General features: G+C 36.9%; 1 pseudogene; it reads left to right on the top strand.

Moving 5' to 3' along the window:
* The first annotated feature begins 6540 nt into the window (after positions 1-6540).
* LOC105530614 lies at positions 6541-7189 on the top strand (annotated as a pseudogene).
* The last annotated feature ends 13339 nt before the right edge of the window (positions 7190-20528 follow it).

Genomic DNA, 20528 nt, shown 5'->3' with positions numbered 1-20528 from the left:
AATTTTAAAAATGTCTTGCAAGCATTTTTCAGAAAAAAATCTACAGCCTACAAAGGGAAAGAAATCAAGCAAAAGTTTTTTTGTTAAATGTCAGAAAGTAATGATGCAACATTTATAAGGATTTAGGGAAAAGGATTGTGACTCAATAATTTTCTAGATCACAAATATTCATTAGTGGAAGAAAAAAATTCAAACTTTTAATTTCCTGAAAATATATCTTCCTTAAAATATTCCTAAAGGCATAAATCCAGCTGACAATGTCAAAATGAGAATTTCAATATGGTGAATGCATGGTGTGAAAGCATTCTGCTGAGACTAAACACATGACTTAATGATTATAAATATGTTGTGTTAGTCAGCTATTGTTGTATAACAAACTACAAAATTTTAGTTGCATAAAGCAATAAGCTTTTATCTCTCTTTCATTTATCTAGTGATTGGCTACTGTGGCTCAACTTCAGACTATAACACCTGCACATAGTAGAGGATCAGTGAATATTTGTTGTGTGAATTAATGATATTAATAACTAGATAAATTGTATAAGCATACAGATAACCACAAATAAAATGTAAGGCAAACTACCATTCAAGTGATATATGTCACAAAAGTACAACATAAATCAGAGCTCATAAATCTCAGAAAAGAGGTGACAGATCTCAAGAAAGGAAGAGAAAAAATATATATATTTTAGAAATGGAGATTAAAGTAGACCTAACAGATATATAGGTAAACATAACAGATGATGCCTTTAGAGAAATATAGGGTGGAAATGGAAAATACTTTAAAAATAGAAATAGAAAGGTAAATAGATTTTAAAAAAAATTATTGAAGATAAACAAAGAAGATCCAATATAATTATAATAGGAGTTATTACAAAAGAAAACCAAAGCAAAGGAGTAGAATAACTAAAAACTATAATTCAAAAAAAATTTCCTGAAAACTATAAGGATTTAAAACTATATATTGAAAGAACACATCATTTAGCTAAGCATACCAACACGATGGCCAACCCTAAGACATTTCTATTAAAATTTAGATTTTAAAGGAAAATAAAAAAGTTTCTCAGACATCTAGGATTTAAAATAATAAAATGTGATCCAAGAATTTTATATCAAGCAAAAGTGCCTTCCAAATATAAAGGCACACACTACTAACATCACGTAAAATTCTGCAGATATTGTTTCCATGAGTACTACTGAGGTATCTATCAGAGAATAAGCTTCGCAAAACCGAAATGTCTATAGAGACAATGTTGTAAGGATAGGTATAGAGCATTAACTATGTAGTTACTTGCAGAACAAAGATAATATGATGTTTAAAAGAAAGAGAGTACAGTTTATAATGGTTATATGATCTGTCAAGGTTCACCTCCTAAAAGGCAAAGAATGACAGGAACATATGAAAAAAATGTTTAAGTGGTTTTCAGTAAAACAGTTGGAGTGTATTTAGTGTTGCTATTCTGAGACCAGTGTGTGTATATTGTTGGGTAAAGCAAATTAATAATTATATTCTAATTCTATTATTTCTTTTTTTTTTTTTTTTGAGAACCACAATTCTTAGAGTAGAAGAAAGGAAATAGAGATGTAATAGAGAGAGGTTATAGTACACATCCTAGAGTGCAAGTGGAATGGTGTTTTATTTAAATTGGAAATATCAATATGAATTTATGAGATTTGATACACACACAGACACAATGTGTGTTTGTTTCCCATCTTTGTCCACTGAAAAGGCCTAGGAAGTGACTAGCCCAGTACACAGCCCTAGCACCATGATCATACTCTTTGAATATCATTTATTGCTAACAGAAACCTGGAGTTCTTGGAAAAAGAGCAGATTACAGTATGCAATGGAAAATGCACAAGGTGAGACTGAAATATCTTCCTATACCAAAAAGCAAGGAAATTATCAAAGGCCATTAATATCGTGTCAAAAGGATTCAGAGGTCAACTTGAGGTTCCTAAGGGCCAAAGATGGGGCAGTTTGAGCTTCAATGTGATTAAAAATTGCAGTGATTTGAAAGCCATCAAATATGTTGTAATCCAGGAGTTCTTACTGATTTTTTCTTTAAACTGGTTGACTTTGGAGGGTGAAAGGAAAACAATTTATTATCATGAAAACTGATAAACAGATGGAAAGAATCAAGCTTTATCCTGTCTTTACTCTTTGAAGGCTTCTACCAGGTAATTGAAGAAGAGGTAAGGGAAAGTGTTTCTTTATAAAAGTATTCCAACTAGTAAATGAGAAAAAAAGTATAAATTGGAATTACTTAGCAAGCCTGGCTCATTTACAAAATCATGAGATGGGATAAAATGGCTATTGTTCTAAGCCATTAAATTTTGGGAGTGGTTTGTCATGCAGTATTAGATAATTGAAACATATCCAAATATTTTCTACATTTTTGTCTTGAGTGTAACAATTCTTCCAGTTAAAATTAAAATGTTTTCTTCTTTTCTATCTTATAATCCCCATACTCAAAAACTGCCTGAAAATCTTATGCTCTTTTTGTCAAGTTTTGAGTAGTTCAGTCTAGAAATCATCTTTTAATATACTTTGTGTCCTCATACTTTCTCTATCTTCTTTTGCATAAAAATTATTTCCCACAATACTGTCTAATTCTTCCTTCTCAGCAGTGTAAATGAGATTAAAGGCATCTCTCCTTTAGAAATAGCTACTGAATCATAGAAAAGCATCATTATTTCTAATTTTTGTTAAAGGACTTTATGGGATTAAACATGGCCATTAAGAGAAACTTCCTAGAATACAGACCACAAAATAGAATTTTGTCAGCAGGGCAACTCAAATGTGGTTAGAATGAAGTATTGCTTAAAGGGTCCCTATGGGGATAGAATTCACCTTTCTTTTATTCTTTTTCTGTTCTTTTATTATTATTTTAGACAGGGTCTCACTCTGTCACCCAGGCTGGAGTGCAGTGATCATGGCTCACTGTAGCCTCGATCTTCCCAGACTCAGGAGCTCCTCCCATCTCAGCCCCCTGAGTAGCTGAGACTAATGTTGCACACCACCACACCCAGCTAATTTTTGTATTTTTTTCTAGACATGGTGTCTCACTGTGCTGCCCTGTTTGGCTTTGAACTCCTGGACTCAAGCAATCCTCCCACCTCAACCATACAAAGTGTTGGGATTATAGGCCACCATGCCCCACAGAATTCACCGTTTAAATTAAAATACTTACGTATGGCTGCAAAAATCATATTAATTACCTGTTGGTTTTAAATGGGCTCAGTGAAAATGTTTGATAGAATCCTCAAATTTCTTAAACAGGAGAAAAGACTGTGGGAATTTTACTGTTATTTCTTTTTGCTTCATACTTACCAAAATAAAACCATGAAGCAGTTTGAGGAAGCAGCAGCCCTTCCAAAATTGAACTGAGTTGATTAAGAAACCAAACAAAAAAATGAACAGCAACAGAGATTAAAAATGAGATTTGTAAACTTGGATCCTTTCTTAACTTGATATCTTAGAAATGTAACCACACCTAGTTGGTAATGGAAACTTGTGTAAACTAATCTTATCTCCCACACGTGAATATAAAATGGAAAAGACAAGATGCCAAGTCATAAAACTAAAAATCTTTCTTCCTTGGTAACAAGAAAGTAAGCCAAATATTACCAATTTGTAAGCAAATACTTCTTTAAGTAATGATTCTTAATTTGGGAAGGTAGAGGGCATGGTTATAAACCTCTTTTAGGAATCCAGATTTTAAAAAGTCACAAACCCCTTCCAAAAAAAAGGCTGCATATGCACATGACAGGTGGCACATAATTTCAGGGGGCTCATGGAACCCTAGTGCTCTGTGAGCTTCACATTAAGAAATTCTGACAAAGATGTCCACAATCCTCATAACTCTGGTAGAATTCATGGTGATTACATCCATATATGTGCCTTCTTAAACTTAAAACTTCTAGCAACTATCATTACCAATTTAGGAAACTGAAAAATACTGAAAATTTTCATACTTTTGGTTTGGTAACTATCTGCCACATTTTGCTAACTAACATAATTTGTTTTCTTAAAAAAAGTAGAATTTAAATTCTAAATAAATTACATCATGCTTGATTTTTTAGAACTTGAAGAACAAATTCCATATTGTAACTCTTTTTTTTTTTTTTTTTTTTTTTTTTGAAACGGAGTCTTGCTCTGTCGCCCAGGCTGGGGTGCAGTGGCATGATCTTGGCTCACTGCAACCTCTACCTCCCAGGTTCAAGCAATTCTCCTGCCTCAGCCTCCCGAGTAGCTGGGATTACAGGCATGCGCCACCACACCCAGCTAATTCTTTTTGTATTTTTAGTAGAGACAAGGTTTCACCATATTGGCCAGGCTTGTCTGGAACTCTCGACCTTGTGATCCGCCTGCCTTGGCCTCTCAAAGGGCTGGGATTACAGGCATAAGCCACCGCGCTTGGCCTGTATCTCTTTTTCACTTAATTTTTAAATCCTATTTTTTTCCCTTCTTTTTTCTGCTTATGCATATCTTAAATTTTCAGGATACTCTCAACTGGCAAGTTGAGTTCATGCTCACATATACACAAGATTTTACATTTTCTCTTCTAGTGGCCTTGCAATTCAGTTTCCTCATTATGTTATATAGTCACTTTTTTTTTTTTTTTTTTTTTTTTGTCTTTTTTTGCTCTGCTGCCCAGGCTGGAGTGCAATGGCATGATCTCAGCTGGGCTCACTGCAATTCTGCCTCCCGAGTTCAAGCGATTCTCCTGCCTCAGCCTTCTGAGTAGCTGGGACTACAGGTACATGCCGCCATGCTCAGCTAATTTTTGCATTATTAGTAGCGACAGGGTTTTGCCATGTTGCCCAGGCTGGTCTTGAACACCTGAGCTCAGGCAATCAGCACACCTCAGCCTTCCAAAGTGCTAGGATTACGAGCATGAGCCATCACGCCCTTCCTTTATAGTCACCATTTTGTTGTACGTACCCACAATGTCAGGATCGTGTTTGATACTTTGAGTCATTAAATTCACATATCTATGTCCAAATTTCATCACATGGGTACTTGCGGTATTTATCTTTGTTGTAGTAACTCTTATCTTGAAAATTATCCTTTTATATGTGTCATTTTGCAAAAGTCATGTTTCACAATATATGTAACTCGAACAGGATCACTGTAATCACCCTAATCCTGTACATATACATTTTTTCTCTTGAAATGGTCTTTACAAAAAGATTCCAAGAGAAAATAAACTATTTCCTTTTTCAGTCATTTAAAATTCCACAAACATTAAACGTAATTCAAAATTCTCTTACTGCCATATCTACTTAGATGTAATCAACTCACAATTCTGGGAATAAGTTACATGTTAACATTTTACATTTTTTGCACAATGTATATTGTCTAGACTGTTCCAACTTAGGTATTTGCTAATAGTGTAAATGCCTTATGTTGTACATGTCTGTTCTTTTGAAGGTGGAAGTATTACTGAATCAAAAACATGGGCTTCCACAAATGATCATAAAATGACACATTTATAGTCAGCTATAATGAGGAAAATGAACTCAAGAAAGTAATTTCAGTGTGAGGTCCCACGTTCATTCCCTGGCACCTCCACCAAAAAAAAAAAAAAAGTAATTTCTAAATTACAAAGTCATTATGAAATTAGAGACACCTGAGTGCAAATCCGTGTCTTCTGTTTACTAGCTGTGTGATATTCTCTCAATTCCCTCATCTGTAATATGGGGAAAATAGTACCTATGCTAAAGGATTTCTGTAAATTAAATTTGAAATAATTCATGCTTAGGGCCGGGACTGGCATATAGCTAGGACTACCTAAATAATTCTTATTTTTAGAGTGGAATTTTTTCTTACTTAGGAATTAAGCTCCCAGAAAGCAAATAAAGTGAAAAAAAAAAAAAAACTTTTAATTAAAATTCTCCTTGTATATATTGTATACTTGAAAATTGTTGAGAGTAGATTTTTAAGTGTTTTTACCACAAAGCAATGCTAAATACGTGAAGTGATGCATATGTTAATAAGCTTGATTAGCCATTCCACAATATATAAATATGTCAAAACATCATGTTGTATACCATAAATATATACAATTTTTGCCAATTTAAAAACTAAAGTTTTTTTAGTTTTTTAAAAAACTAAAAGTTACCCTTGCAAATTTCATAAATCAGTTATAAATTATAGTCTACATAGATTTGTATATGGTGCCTAACTCCCATTAATTAATTTAATCTTTATTCCGGGCCTACTCTGTGCCAAGAACTATAAGAGATGCTGAGACATGTAAGAATAAACAAGACTTATGAGATTCCTCTCCTCAGATAGCTTAGTCAGTGAGAAGACCTTAAATTACAAAATAGCACAAAATATGCTATGATAGTGGAAGTATAGTGCTAGAGCGCTCTTACAATTTTTGTAGAAGCAGCCAGGGAAAAGTGACAGCTGAGTTATGAAAAATGAGTAGAAGTAAACCAGTAAAGAAGGTAAAATAGACACAAGGAGAGAAGAGGCTGAAGTACTTAAGAGGTTATGTAGACTAGTGAACAATACATTCTTGGTTTCTTGACCCCAAGAAACCAAAGGGCAAGATCTCTGCTTTTGCCTTCTTTGGGCAGATGTGCAGAGAAGAACATAAGAAGAAAAACCCAGAGGTCCCTGTCAATTTTGCAGAATTTTTCAAGAAGTGCTCTGAGAGGTGGAAGACGATGTCTGGGAAAGAGAAGTCTAAATTCGATGAAACGGCCAAGGTGAATAAAGAATGCTATGACTGGAAAATGAAGGATTATGGACCAGCTAAGAGAGGCAAGAAGGAGAAGGAACCTAATGCCCCCAAAAGCCACCATCTGGGTTCTTCTTATTCTGTTCAGAATTCCTCCCCAAGATCAAATCCACAAACCTTGGCATCTCTATTGGAGATGTGACAAGAAAAGCTGGGTGAGATGTGGAATAACTTAAATGACAGCAGCCTTACATCACTAAGGCGGCCAAGCTGAAGGAGAAGTATGTGAGAAGGATATTGCTGACTATAAGTATAAAGGAAAGTTTGATGGTGCAAAGAGTCCTGCTAAAATTGCCTGGAAAGAGGTAGAAGAGGAAGATGAAGAAGACAAGAAGGAAGAAGAGGAGGAGGATGAATTAAAAAAAAACTGCTTATCTGTAAAAAAAAAAAAAAAAAAGAGAGAGAGGCTATGTAAAGGAGTTTGTACTTAATCCTCAGGGTGGGGGAAAATATCAATAGTTTTTTAGGCAGCTATAGTTAAGTTGACTAATGTTGTACAAATATTAATTTGGAATGCAGAGCAACTGAAGGCCTCTTTTTACAGAAAAAATGACAGTTAACACATGTAGAGAGAAATGATTAGCAAACCACTGCTTTGCTCCTTTAAAATAATAATTTGGGCAAGGATCATTAATGGATGGCAAAATTCATGGGTGAAAGGATGGTGGGGAACAAGACAGTCACATGAAGGTCTTCAAGTTTTCATCCCACAGATGATTTACTAATTACGAAGAGAATCCTTACAATGGAGAGATCCGGCAAACTTGACATTATATGCCCCCTGATGCAATGCAGCAACAAGTTGTTATGGGATGAAGTGTGTATCTCCAAAATCTGTGTGTCGAAGTCCTAACCCAGTTCCTCAGAATGTGACTATATTTGGAGGCAGTGCCTTGAAAGAGGTAATGAAGAAAAAATGAGATCATATGGGTAGACCCTAATTCAATATGATTGGTGTCCTTATCAGAAGAGGAGATTGGGGCTGGGCATGGTGGCTCACGCCTGTAATCCTAACACTTTTGAGAGGCCAAGGTGGGCAGATCACTTAAGGTCAGGAGTTTGAGACCAGCCTGGCCAACATGGTGAAACCCCGTCTAATAAAAATTTAAAACTTAGACGGGCATGGTGACATGCACCTGTAGTCCCAGCTACTGGGGAGGCTGAGGCAGGAGAATTGCTTGAACCCGGGAGGTGGAGGTTGCAGTAAGCCAAGATCACGCCATTGTAGGCCAGCCTGGGCAATGCAGCAAGACTCCATCTCGGGGAAAAAAAAAAAAAAAGGAGGCAATTAGGACACAGACTTACCCAGAGGAAAGATCATGTGAAATGTGAAGCCACCAGGAGAAGATCTCCATCTACAAGCCAAAGAGAAGCCCTCAGAAGATGCCAAGCCAGACAACCCCTTGATCTTAGGCTTCCGGCCTCCAGAATTGTGAAATAGTAAGTTTTTGCTGTTTAAGCCACCCAATCTGTGGAACTTTGTTAGGGCATCTCTACCAAACTACTACAGAAGTACTGACTGTTGTCAAAATTTTTGCCAAAAATATAAATATTTTGAATAACCTAGTTAGGTCTCTATCTTACTTCCAATCTACAGGAAATACAAGAGATATAAGTATAAGTTAAATAACATAATAAAGGCGCAATCAGGCCAGGTGTAGTGGCTCATGCCTGTAATCCGGGCACTTTGGGAGGTTGAGGCTGTTGGATCGCTTGAGCCCAGGAACTCAAGGTCAACCTGGGCAATATAGCAAGACCTTGTCTCTACAAAAAGATTACAAAAATTAGCTGGGCGTGGTGGTGTGTGCCTGTAGTCCCAGCTACTTTGGAGGCTGAGCTGGGAAGATCTCTTGAGCACAGGAGGCAGAGGTTGCAGTGAGCCAAGATTGTGCCATTGCACTCCAGCCTGCACGATGGAGCCAGAACCTGTCTCAAAAAGAAAAAGAAAAGGAATGAGACAAAATCAGAATGTGGCACATTTTATGACAGCTAAAACTGAACTTGTCAAACAAGGCAAAGTTTGAAAAACATAAACAAATAAATGTTGGAAGCAATGGCTATTATAAATGAAAAGACATTAAAGAAATCTAATAACCAAACACCATGTGTAGACATTTACTGGAGTCTGCATGGGAGAAGGAGGATATTTTTATAATGTAAAAACATTTTTGGGACAATTGGAGAAATTTAAATATAGTTTGTATGTTAGGTGATATTATGGAATTATTGTTCATATGCACAGGTGTAATGATGGTACTATGCTTATGTAAGAGAATGTCTTTATCTAGATATTCATGCTGAAACATTTAGGGGTAGAGATCTTGCCAAAGTTACTTTCAAAGAGTATAGCGGGCTGGGCACAGTGGCTCACACCTGTAATCCCAGCACTTTGGGAGGCCAAGGAGGGTGGATTATTTGAGATCAGGAGTTGGAGACCAGCCTGGTCAACACAGTGAAACACCATCTCTACTAAAAATACAAAAAATTTAGCTGGGCATGGTGGCATGCACCTGTAATCCCAGCTACACGGGAGGCTGTGGCTTGAGAATTGCTTGAACCCGGGAGGAGGAGGTTGCAGTGAGCTGAGATCGCGCCACTGCATTCCAGCCTGGGTGAAGAGTGACTCAACAAACAAATAAACACCACCACCACAACAACACCCTCCCCCACAAAAAAACCCAAAGAGTTTAGGGGAAAAAATTTACAGATGTATATATGGAGAAAAAGGGGCATAAAGCACATTTAGCAAAATGTTAAATGGTGAATCTGAGAGATACGTGGGAGCCAATCATATTATTTTCCAACTTTTCAAATAATTTTATTGAAAAAAAAACAAAAACAAACGACAGACCAAAGGCCACCTAAAGTTGAGAGAGAATACCATTGTAATATTCCAAGGGAAACATGACAGTTATCTAGACTAGGGTAGTGCTAATGGAGATGGAGAGAAGAAGATGAATTTGGAAACAAATTCTTAAAATAGAATTGATGGGATTTGCTGATAGTTTGAGATGTCATGGGGGCATTGATTATGAGGAGAGGAGAATTCTGGAATGGACAACGATGTAGGTGGATGATGGTTCTCCTGAGATACGAAATAAAAGTGGAGGAGGAGCTACCTTGGGGGAGATGATGAAATAAACTTTGGACAATAATAACCATCAATCAGGATTTCCAGACCTACAAAGCTGTCATGATAACCACATTGTGGTGAGGACCTGCTTGGAAGGTCACTAATTTTTCCCTAGATGATGTTTTAGTGTAGTTTTTTTTTTTTTTTTTGAAACCCAGTCTCACCCTGTCTCACTCTGTCACCCGGGCTGGAGTGCAGTGGTGCGATCTCAGCTCACTGCAGCCTCTGCCTCCCAGGTTCAAGTGATTCTCCTGCCTCAGCCTCCGAAGTAGCTGGGGTTACAGGCGCCTGCCACCACTCCCAGCTATTTTGGTTTTTTTTTATATTTTTAGTAGAGACAGGGTTTCACCATATTGGCCAGGCTGGTCTCAAACTCCTGACCTCAGGTGATCCACCTGCCTCAGCCTCCCACAGTGCTGGGATTACAAGCATGAGCCACTGCGCCTGGCCTTAATGTAGCTTTGTAAGACCAAGAACTATGCTGGGCACTTACAAATACATTGCACATATGGTCCTAATAGAGTCCAGTGAAGTAACTACTTGGCATATATATATATATTTTTTTCTCAGCCCTGGTTCCTCACTGTAAAGCAGGGATAATACTTACATAAATACTTACTATAATAAGTTCAGGAAATCAGGAATTATATTGTTTCCCAGGTGCCTACTATTCTTTCTGTATAGTTAGTGCTTAATAAATATATGTTGATTTAGCTACAACAATCTCTGAAATTTCCCCATATTCATCCTTCATTTTACCAGTAGACAGGCTTGTGCTATGACTAGTTACAACAAAGCTATCGATTTGTCCATGTCCTAAGAATCCAGGGTAAAATAATGGAGTATATTAAGTTTATAAAAGACATCTATAATTTCATTAAATCCTGACTGTATTCATGACAATGTTATTTCTTCAGTTATAAATGAAGAAATTGACTCTTGGAAAGTTTACATGGCAGTAACTTAGCCCATGTTTTAGCTGGTAAGAAAGAAGTGGAACTAAGACTGGAAAATAAACATAAGCTGTTTCCAACTGCCCTGGGGTGCTGTAGAAAATGCTGGGTTTGAAAATTATGGAAGAAGAAATGAAATAACTGTGAATTATACGTAATGCTAGACATTGCTTCAGGTAATGTACCATGATGCTCGACACAGGCCTCAAGTTTCACTTTTTATTTTAGGAATATTTTTATAATGTAAAAAAATATTGTTGGGACAATTGGAGGAATTTAAATAACGTTTCTATGTTAGATGACATTATGGAATTATTGTTCATACGCTTAGGTGTAACAATGGTACTATGTTTATGTAGGGGGACTACCCTTACATCGCTGTGCAGAGATTGAAATTCATGAGAGGTGAGGGTGCTGTATGTGCATGCCTGCATAGACACCACATTTCACTGGTGATTAAATTAGAATAGTAAACATTTCAATTTATGTCCTAAGACAAATTTAAACCTAAGTCTTTAGAGAGGGAGAAACAGGTTAGTAACCCATCACAACTCTAACTCAACATCGGTTTAGTTTGTTGTCAGATTATCACAATTTTAAAGGTGTCTAAGGATAACATGATAAATAGATCATCTTAAGGCACATGTAAAAAGATCACAAAATTAATGCAATTTTTTTCTTTTTTTTTTTTTGAGACAGAATCTCACTCCCTCACCCAGGTTGGAGTGCAGTGGTGCTATCTTGGCTCACTGGAACCTCTGTCTCCTGGGTTCAAGCGATTCTTGTGCCTCAATCTCCCTAGTAGCTGGGAGTACAGGCATACGTCACTATGCAAGGCTAATTTTTGTATTTTTAGTAGAGATGGTGTTTCACCATGTTGGCCAAGCTGGTCTCGAACTCCTGAGATCGAGTGATCCACCTGCCTCTGCCTCCCAAAGTGCTGAGATTACAGATGTGAGCTACCACGCCCCAGGTCCAAAATATTTTATAAGTTCTACATGTTCAGAGTTTGGCTTCATTTGAAATTTCTGTAGCACACTTGTTGTTTGCTGTTAATATATCTCTGAGACTTACTGGAAAAGCACTTTTGAGTTAATTATACCAAAAGGAATACTTTATTTTTGTGAATTATAAATGACTTATACTGTATTAGAACTAATACCAAAGTTGTCTCAGAATGATAGATATTGGCCGGTAACTTTTATACTTAGGCAAATTAGAATAATGTAAAGAATTTATAGAAGTGCCTCTATTCAGAAATCTCACTGGTGTACCTAAAATACCCACCATTAAAATTCTGTTAGTGCTAAGCATTGCCCTGGTTTCAGATGTTACTTTAAAAAAAGTAAGCGCTCCTAGCAAGTCTCAGCTAAATGCTTCATTGTGTCTTTCATTCATTCATGTTTATTCCCTTATTCATATGCAGTTTTTTTTTTATGAAACATGCTTTTTGGTGTATAATATGCATACAGTAAAATTTACCTTTTTTAGGTGAACAGTTTGATGAGTTTTGAAAAATATATATGATCATATAACCACCACTGCCCCTGAGATATATCACCCCTGAGATATATCCCCTGGGACATATATCTATATCAAGAGGGTAGTATATCATCCTCTTGTCTTATCATCAGTCTTCTCCCCTCCTTCCCCAGTCCCTGCTAGCCACTGATTTGATTTATGTTTCAGTAGATTGATTGAGACATAGCCTCACTATGTTGTCCAGGCTGGTGTGCAGTGACTGTTCACAAGCTCCATCATAGCAGACTGTGGCCTCCAATGATCCTCCTGCCTCAGCCCCCTGAGTAGGTGGGAATAGAGGCACTCATCACCACGTCCAGCAGTTTTATGACTGATAGGCTAGTTACAATGCTAGGTGCTAGGGATATCAAGACAATAAGATCTAGTCCCTGTAGAGAAGGAGTTTGTCATTAAGTAAGGAGACAGACTTGTTAACAGAATATTACCACAGAGTAAATGCTATTACAAAGGTATGAATGACGTACTTTGGTAGCACAAAAGGCATACAACTAACTGTGTAAATTGAGAATGCCTCATTAAGGAGATGGTTATTCAGCTGGGTCCTGAAAGGATGCGTTGAAATAGGACAAACAAAGAAGGTGGGATAAGACTTTCCAACTGGAACCAGTATCTGCACATAGACATTCAGTTATGAATGTTTCTGTGTCTTCTGAAAAGGAGATGAAGATGAGTGTGAAATCTATCTGTCCAAGGTGTAAGTAATAAACTGCTAACATTCTGGCCCTCATAAATTCGCACCCCAATGTTAAACTTCTAGACTCACCTGTATGCCTGAGCTAAAGGCATACTCTGTTATTAATGCTTCAGCAGCTATTTCTGCCGTGTGTCTTTGCAGTTTAAATTTAATTTTTAATTACGTGATGAAAGGCTCGAGTTTGAATCATCACCAAACCAGTGAGCAAAGTAATGGAATTTGAAGCATCGACAAATAGGCAGGAAGCCTCTGTATTGGGGAAAATTAATTGTGTTCTCTCTAGTGTCATGTTCAGTTATGACCCTGCCCAACCAACTCCATCCATACTGAACTTTTGCTTCTTCCATGCAACACTCTCACCCTGTAAACATATGCCGTTCTCTTCTTTGAAGGTGAACGGCACTCTTCTTTGAAGGTGGTTTATTTCCACCCACCTTCACCCAGCTGATTGTCTTTCATGCCCTTCCTCAGCCATTCTCAGTGTTCAGAGAATACAATGTTTTCCTATTGTGTGTCCTTATCACTGTGTCATAATTGCTTGTATAATTTTCTGTCACCCCCATAGACTCTAAGCTCTGTGACAATCTATTGAAATGCTTTTTTGAAACAGATGCTCTATAAATATTCTGGGAACGAAGGAATGAATAACTTGAGTTCAGACTTAAATTTACACAATTTAACTGGATTAAATGAGAAATAATTTGGAAATGTATAAACGTACTTTGAACAATTTGGTATACAAACACCTTTGATATTTAGGGCTGAGTTTGGGGATTAAATTATAAGGAAGAACAGAGATCAAAATGTAATTGGTTAAACGTAAATCTTTTGTAAAAATTCTGGGAAATGCATATTAACAGCATAACCCCATATCTCTTTTTGCAATATTTAGCTTACATAAGTTATGTTATTTAAGTGTATTTATCCATTTGATGAAGGATTTCAAAAGTGAGGGGGAAAAAAATCATCATTCCAGCAATGATTTGCCATTACAGGCCTGAAGTGCCACAGGCACAAAACCACCCAAAATCTATATAGTATGAGTCACAAACCAAAACAGGTCTTTACTCTGCCTGAATTCCAGTCCCTAATCACAAGTTAACTGTGAACATAACATTTTAAGATAAAAGAACTAATCCTAAAAGGGGCATTTATTTCACACATTTCTGTATATCTAGAGTAGCCAAACAATAAAATATGTATTTTAGTCGTGAAATAGTTAATACTTAACATGGGTTCATATTCTAAATATACTCTCTTTAAGGAAATAAAAAAAATTTAGAATCATTTCTAAAGCACATTTCTCCTTAAAATTTTTTATATTTCCAGTAAGATAGGGTCAATTGGAGGCAGGGCACGGTGGTTCGTGCCTATAATCCCAGCACTTTGGGAGGCCAAGGCAGGGGGATCACTTGAGATCAGGAATTTGAGACCAGCCTGGCCAACATGGTGAAAACCCATCTCTACTAAAAAAACAAAAATTAGCTGGGCGTGGTGGCGGGTGCCTGTAATCCCAGCTACTCGGGAAAATGAGGCAGAATTGCTTGAACCTGGGAGGATTTCATGACAGACCAACACTCTGTCTCAAAAAAAAAAAAGAAAAAAAGAAGCAATTTGGCCTATGGATAGATTTGTGTCGTGGTGCGTAGTAGGCACACATTTGTTGACGGTCTCAAATAGGCTCAAATAGGTGTAAGGAAATCTAGAATCTAAACCCAGCTCAAGCTCCATGGGAGTAGGTAAATTACTTAACCTAACACTAGACTAATAAATGATATATATTATGTGGTATATTAGAAAGTGATCACTGCTTTTGGAAAGAAAAGGATAAGGCAAAATTGAAAAGATCAAGAGATGGGGTGTATGCTTAGGTGGGAGCTTTGCTTGATATATATGAGCCCTCAGTAAAATATTATCATTATTATTACTTTCATTTTCTCATATGTAAATAAAAACATTAGGTTGAATGATTCTTAGAACTTGAAAAAAGTTGTGTTTAGGTGGGCTCTGTTGCAAACTCTTTAGAGTTATTCCAAGTTTTATAAAGTTATTATAGTTCTGCTTGTTGCTTAAATATTTTTTAAGCATGTTCCTTGTGGTTTCCATAAAACTGTTTGTCCTCCAATGATGTAAGAATAATCAAATAATTTAAAAATTAATTTTTAAGTGATATAAACTCAAAATAAAAGTTTTAGTGTACTTAGGAAAAATTATGTAATAGTATTAGATAGTATCTGTTAGGCCCGTTTCCTTTAAATCTTGTCTTTTTGGTTGTTGATTCATGATTATTTTAAGTTTTCAACAAATATTGACACACAGTCCTATTCTAACACATTCCTGTTTGAAATTGATGTAGTTATCATTGTTGTCTTGGAAATAGACATTTGTAGCACACCTGTTAAGACTGATTCCCAAAGACTGTTGAGCATCATAAAAGTAGATGTTCTGTGTTCTATAAATTGTAAGCTAGAAGACAATCAGCTCCAGATGAGTTTCTACATGATTATTAATTTTTTAAAAAATTAAAGAAAAAAGAAAAAAAGGAGAAACCTTCAGATGTTTAAACCAGCTTAATCATCTTGGGTTAATATAGGACACAAGAAAAGGTGTATATAATGCATGTTGTTTCTACAGTAATCTTACTATTCCTTTGCCTGCACAGGTACCTAGACTCTAGCAAAGTAAAATGTATGATAGTCATAAATGTTCTAATATCCTAATTATCTTCCATTGTTTATCTTCTTTTATTTATTTTAGCTGGTTTAAATTATACCTTCATGAGTTCCAGAAATTTGGTAGAAATATTTCAATAATTAAAAATATATATGTATTAGTTATCTATTGCCACACAGCAAGTTACCCACCAAATCAGGCAGGTTAAAGCAAAAAATGTTTATTATTTCGCACCATTTCTGAGAATCAGGAATCTGGGAATGACTTAGCTGTGTGGTTCTGCATCAGGGGTTCTCCAGTTTTTAGCTGAAGCTGCAGTCATCTCAAGACTCAAGTAGGACTGGAGGATCGACTTCCAAACTTATTAATGTTATTAGCAAGCCACAGGTCCTCAACAGTGAGCCTGTCTATCGTAGCTAGCATCATCACCCAGAACAAGAGATCTGAAAAGAGAGTGATGAAAGCTGCAGTGTCTTTTACAACTGAATGTCATTACTGAGATGCCATCACTTCAGCTGTATTCCAGTGGTCACACAGACTACTTCTAGTGCAGTGTGGGTGGGAACTATACATAGGTGAGAGAACTGGGAGACAGAGATCACTGGGGGCTATCATGGAGGCCAGCTACCACAATATATACTTAACTACTAGGTCTATAAAATGATCTGAATCTTAATAATAGTAATAAATGTGATTAATATGAAACAAGTTGGAATTTAAGATAAAAGCACTAAATAGGACAAATAAGTATATTAAATCATGATTCCTTATAAAATGCTAATGACTTGTAGTAGATGCTGTGATACATGTTCTACTCATTTCCCACTTCACAACTGAAGCACTAAGTCCTTCTGACTGCTGGTAACTTATAGTTCCTATTCCAGTTGCATTCTCCCTCAAAAGATTGTAGACCTGCCATCTGCAAAGTGAAAGTGTGTGGGGAGGAGGAAGCCCACATCGATGACTGACTACGTGTGAATATAAATGTCCTTTTGTTTCAGTTCAGCACAATTCTGCAAGAATATCCCACAGTGGTTGGTTCCCAAAGCATTTCTCAATGAACTCCCTGCACCCTCCAACTCAGAGTCAGCTTCCCAGGGAGGCCAAACTGCAACACTGAGAAAACTTCAGTGTATATGTGTGTTCATTAAAAATCAAGACTAGGCCGGGCACGGTGGTTCACGCCTGTAATCCCAGCACTTTGGGGAGGCCGAGGCGGGCGGATCACGAGGTCAGGAGTTTGAGACCATCCTGACTAACACGGTGAAACCCCGTCTCTACTAAAAATACAAAAAATTAGCCGGGCGTGGCGGTGGGCGCCTATAGTCCCAGCTACTCGGGAGGCTGAGGCAGGGGAATCGCTTGAACACAGGAAGCGGAGGTTGCAGTGAGCCGAGATCACACCACTGCACTCCAGCCCGAGACAGAGCGAGACTCAGTCTCAAAAAAAAAAAAAAATCAAGATTAAGCTGAGGTTCCTAGTAGGAGTTGGTTGATGGGGTTCTTTTTACTAGGTTCTTTTTGTTTTGCTTTGTGCAATTGCACATGTTTCTATATAACAATGTAACAGGGCCAGTGTTATGGCTCACACCTGTAATCCCAGCAGTTTGGGAGGCCGAGGCAGGCAGATTGCCTGAGCTCAGGAGTTCAAGACCAGCCTGGGCAACGTGGGGAAACCCCGCCTCTGCTAAAAATACAAAAAATTGGCTGCACGTTGTGGTGCGCGCCTGTAATCCTGGCTACTCGGGAGGCTGAGGCATGAGAATAGTTTGAACCTGGGAGTCAGAGGTTGCAGTGAGCTGAGGTTGCGCCACTGCACTCCAGCCTGGGCTAGAGAGTGAGACTCTGTCTCAAAAAAAAAAAAAGAAAGAAAGAAAGAAAGAAATGAAAAGAAAAAGAAAAATAGCCGGGTGTGCTGGCACACATCTGTAAGTTCCAGCTACTCAGGAGGCTGAAACAGGAGAACTGCTTGAGTCTGGGAAGCAGAGGTTGCAGTGAGTGGAGACTACACCACACTGCACTCCAGGTTGGGTGACAGAGTCAGACCCTATCTAAAAAATATATATATATAATATATACACAAAATATATATAAATATATATTTTATACATACATATAAAACAAATGGAAATGAGAAACTTTACTCAGCTTGGATACTGTGATCAATGTTCATCATACTCAAATATAAACATGTACAATACATATGCTAATATACACATACATATATAGTGGGATGTTATGGTTGCAAGATTGCTGAGACACTTTCCTGCATTTTGCATTTCTTGTCAGAAATACTTCCTGGAAACCTTTCTATGTCAATAGCTCTAATTCCTTATTTTTAATGATTACATAATATTTCATAGTGCAAACGTACCATTATCTCTTCAGAGGGAACACTGCGTAATGAAAAGGAGCTCTAAAAATGGTTGTTCTTACTCTTCTTGATCTAGTGCACCTGGAAGCTCTCAACCAAGGGAGCTCCACTTGCAATTTGATTGGTTGCTACTGGAAGGGACAGATTATCCCTTTGGGATAGCTCTTTTTCAAGTGGGAAAAAATGTCAAATATTTGGAAATAATAGCTGAGGTTCATAGGAATCATGATTATAAGGATTTGTGAAGTTGCTTGATTTGAAGAGTACTTAAAGATATTTAGTCTTTCTAAAAACACAGGTCTTAATCTTGTTTTAAAGCTTAAGACTCTTCAAGATTTCCATTCCCCTTAGACAATCCAAATTCCTTAAACCAGCTTATTAGGCATTTCAAAACCTGGCTAGTTCTCTGTAGCCATATCTCCTCCTTTGCACTCAATTCTTAAACCACTCTGAACTATTGAATATTACCTTTGAAGCTTGATTATGTCACTGATTTCTGCACTTTTTAATATGCTTATTATCCCTTTGAACTACCCTACTCATTGCCTTCCTAATTTTTATTCATTTTTCAAGTCTTGACCTTGCCATTACCTTCCTTGAAATGCCTTAGCCTGATTTCTATACCTGTTAAGGGCTCTTTACTAAGTGCTGCCACAATGCCTATTATTGCAATTATTCATTCAATTATACATCTTTCCTGGACTCCTACATCCCAGAGATAGTGTCTGTTCGCTGCATGTCCCCAGTGCCGGGCACATAAGAGGTACTCAATATAAGCTGTTGAATTAATTAATGACAAAAAACAAAGGCTGCTAAGAAGAATGTAAGGCTGATTTAAGAACTAAGGAGATAATCTATCCAAACATGTAAGGGTGCCACACATTGAATTTAATGTTTAGCAATCCATGGTGAAGAATTTTGTTAATCTTTGATGAAATGATTCAGCAATGTTTTATAATTAAAATACCAATAACTGCATGATTTTATAAGTATGGACCAAATAGAGGACCAAAATATCAATGTCACATTAAAATATGAGTATAGAGCAAAATTCAATACAATTGGTTTTAAATCATTTGAATTATGGAAGTATAAGCACCATGAAATAAATCAATTACATGACAATCCTACAGTAATACAATTCCAAGAAAAAAGGCCAGTCTACATTATATCAAAATACCATAGTTTTTTAAAAAATAAATATCCTTTATCAATCAATTAGGTACATGACTAATTTCCCATCTTCTTGTAATATGACTAATAACAATTATTTGGAATAACAGACATAGGTTCTGAAATATTTTCTAGCGGGTTACTAAATTGTTAATAACTATCATGTTTTGAGTTGTTAGTACATTTTAGGTCCCTTAAACATGAAATTAGTAAATTTTTTAAAAACAGCTTTGAAATATAATTCAGATACCATATAATTTACACATTTAAGGTATACAATTCAATATTTTTTAGTATATTCACAAGGTTGTGCAACCATCACCACAATCTAATTGTAGAACATTTTCTTCTCCCCTAAAAGAAACGTGGTCACTCTTCATTCTCCTCCCTCTCTCCGCTAGCCCTAGGTGCCATAATCTACTTTGTGTCTCTATAGATTTGCCTGTTCTGGACATTTCATATAAATTAAATATATATGTTGCCTTTTGTGTCTGGCTTCTTTTACTTCATGTGCTGCTTTTTTCCCAAAGTTTTTCTGTGCTACAGCATGCATCAGTACTTTACTATTTTTTATCCCCAAATAATATTTCATTGGTTATACCACATTTTATTTATTTATTCATCAGTTGTACTGAATAAACTTTTTTTCTACCAAGACTTTGCTGGAGAATGAATAAACTTTTTAAATCATGTTTGAGTAAATTACCCTAATCCTTAGCTATAAAAGGCTTTACTGTAGAAGCAGACCCATCTACAATACAAAATTAAAATAAGGCCGCGCACGGTGGCTCATGCCTGTAATCCCAGCACTTTGGGAGGCTGTAGTGGGCAGATCACCTAAGGTCGGGAGATCGAGACCAGACTGGCCAACATGGCAAAAACCCATTGCTACTAAAAATACACAAATTAGCTGGGCATGGTGGTGGGTGCCTGTAATCCCAGCTACTCGGGAGGCTGAGGCAGGTGAATCGCTTGAACCCAGGAGGCAGAGGTTGCAGTGAGCTGAGTCACACCACTGCACACTAGCCTGGGTGACAGAGTGAGACTCCGTCTCAAAAAAGAAAAAAAAATAAATAAAAATTTCTAGGAAGAATATTTTCTGTACAAGATCAGGGATCCTGTGGCTTCTAAAATATGTCACTTCATCTCAGAGGGTGGATGCAAGGATTAAGTGATTTAATATAACGAATGAGTTGTTTAATAGTTTAGGTTCAGATTAGGAGCTGGG

This window comes from Mandrillus leucophaeus, unplaced genomic scaffold (assembly GCF_000951045.1).
Source record: "Mandrillus leucophaeus isolate KB7577 unplaced genomic scaffold, Mleu.le_1.0 Scaffold832, whole genome shotgun sequence".
Lineage (NCBI taxonomy): Eukaryota > Metazoa > Chordata > Mammalia > Primates > Cercopithecidae > Mandrillus > Mandrillus leucophaeus.
Note: the sequence above shows the minus strand (reverse complement) of the source record. Positions and strands in the feature narration are given on the sequence as shown.